Source organism: Schistocerca cancellata, chromosome 4 (genome assembly GCF_023864275.1).
Source record: "Schistocerca cancellata isolate TAMUIC-IGC-003103 chromosome 4, iqSchCanc2.1, whole genome shotgun sequence".
NCBI classification, from domain to species: Eukaryota; Metazoa; Arthropoda; class Insecta; order Orthoptera; family Acrididae; genus Schistocerca; species Schistocerca cancellata.
This window is the reverse complement of record NC_064629.1, coordinates 96,118,738-96,121,313: the sequence shown is the minus strand read 5'-3', so window position 1 is coordinate 96,121,313 and position 2,576 is coordinate 96,118,738. Positions and strand designations below refer to the sequence as shown.

The following is a 2,576-nucleotide window of genomic DNA, read 5'->3' as shown; positions in this document are numbered from 1 at the left end:
GTTGATGGTACGCATTTCTCCTCCTTACACGGGGCGTCACAACAACGTTTCACCAGGCAACGCCGGTCAACTGCTGTTTGTGTATGAGAAATCGGTTGGAAACTTTCCTCATGTCAGCACGTTGCAGGTGTCGCCACCGGCGCCAACCTTGTGTGAAAGCTCTGAAAATCTAATCATTTGCATATCACAGCATTCCTTCTTCCTGTCGGTTAAATTTCGCGTCTGTAGCATGTCATCTTTGTGGTGTAGCAATTTTAATGGGCAGTAGTGTATCTACTTTTACACACTACGTTACTGATTGGGACAGTGCTTGTTGTGAGTGGACACAAGGAGAATTGACTACTGTCTGTAAACACCTGGGATCAGGGTTGACTACCGTCGAAATGTTTCTGGCTAATGCTGAAATTTGCGAAGACATCGGGGCGTCGGGGACGAGATCTGCGATACCTTTGGTGCTGTTGGAATCTCCTGGTGTACCGGGAGTCGCTGCCCGACCCCTCCCCCCCCCCCCCCGCACCCTTATACGCAACTTCTTACCCATCCGTTCTCACTCGAGAGCAGGTGGCAGACAGTAGTGAGTTCGCGTGTCATCGGGCGGGAGGCGAATGAGGGGGCAGATCTTGCGGCTGGATTCCTACGCCTTAGCAACACGTATGGGGAGCTATCCATTGTTGATGATAACTGTGAACCAGCGCGGGGTGCCTCACATATTGGGTCAGCGGTCGATTTTCCTGTCCAGTCCGGACGAGTACAGAGGGTGGGTATGCTTATCACTGGGAGCTCGAACGTTAGGCGGGTGATGGAGTTGGTCAGGGAAATAGCAGGCAGGGCGAGAAAGAATGCCAACGTGCGCTCGGTATGTTTGCCGGGCGTCTCGTCCAAGATGGGGAAGAGACACTGCCGGCGACTATCGAGTGCACTGGGTGCAACCCGCTGTATGTAGTACACACGTCGGCACGAAGGACGCCTGCCACTTGGGTGGTGAGGGAATCCTCGGCTACGGATGGCTGATTTGGTGAAGGCAACTAGCATCGCACGCGGAGTGCAGGCTAAGCTGTCTATTTGTAGCGACGTACCCGCGATTGATAGCGGTCCTCTGGTTTGGAGTTGACTGGAAGTTCTAAACCATAGGCTCATACGACTCTGTGACAGTATCGGATGCCAATTTCTCGACCTTAGCTATCGCGTACAGATTGTAGGGCTCCCCTTAATAGGTCATATGGCAGCGGCCTTGCCGCAATGGATACACCGGTTCCCGTCAGATCACCGAAGTTAAACGCTGTCGGGCGTGGCCGGCACTTGGATGGGTCACCATCCGGGCCGCCATGTGCTGTTGTCATTTTTCGGGGTGCACTCAGCCTCGTGATGCTAATTGAGGAGCTACTCGACCGACTAGTAGCGGCTACGGTCAAAGAAAACCATCGTAACGACCGGCAGAGCAGTGTGCTGACCACACGCCCCTCCTATCCGCATCCTCAACTGAGGATGACACGGCGGTCGGATGGTCCCGATGGGCCACTTGTGGCCTGATGACGGAGTGCTTAATAGGTCAGGCATGCATCACGCCCAGGAAGCGGCTACTAGGGTAGCGGAGTACGTTTGGCGTGCACATGAGGCTTCTTTGAGTTAGAGAAACCCTCCCCTGGGATCAAAGACAATTTTCCTGATAAATTAGCCACATTGTCCTCAGAGAACGTTCGTCGTCGCAGATCAGAGACAGGAAAGGTTAATACGATTTTAGTGAAATGCAGGAGCATTCAAGGAAAGATACCAGAATTACCATCGCTTACTGAAGGATATAATGTACAGATAGCATTAGGGACAGAAAGTTGGTTGAAACCAGACGTTAATGACAACGAAATCCTAAGTTCAGATCGGAATATTTGTCGTAATGACAGGCCAGTCGCCAATGGTGGTGGCGTGTTTATTGTAGTAAAGAATTCGATAAAATCTAGCGAGGTTATCACGAAATTCCGATTTAGAATTAATCTGGGTCAATTACGTATCAAATGTCGGTCTAAAATGGTAAGCGTATGCTTTTATAGATAGCCTGAGTCAGAAAATCTAGTGGTAGAACGCTTCTAACAGAACTTGCAGAATATTGTTAGTAATTTTCCTGCTCATACTTTTGTAGTACGGGATGATTTCAACTTGCTAGGTATAGACTGAGAATGTCATACTCTTAAAACTGATGCCAGAGACAGGGATTCCTGTGTCATTGTTCTGGATGTCTTGTCGGAAAATTACTTTAAGCAGATAGTTAGAGACCCGACTCGAGAGCGTAACTTCTTAGACTTGCTGGCAACAAACAGACCTCATCTTATCGAATCAGTTAACTCAGAGGAAGGTATCATCGTAAGGCTGTGATAGCATCTATGACAACAGGTATGACAGAGGATGTTAAGAAAGGTAGGAATATATTTTTGCTTAGCAAGAGTAACAGGATACAAATTTGAGAACATCTGAGCAGTCAGTACCAAATGCGATGAGGTCGAAGATGTAGAAAACAAATGGAAAAAGTCAAAGGAATAGTGCAGTATGTCCTAAACAAGTACGTTCCGAGTAAGTTCTTAAGC

General features: G+C 48.7%; 1 pseudogene; it reads left to right on the top strand.

Annotated features, from left to right (window-relative positions):
* The first annotated feature begins 1,221 nt into the window (after positions 1-1,221).
* LOC126185810 (5S ribosomal RNA) lies at positions 1,222-1,339 on the top strand (annotated as a pseudogene).
* The last annotated feature ends 1,237 nt before the right edge of the window (positions 1,340-2,576 follow it).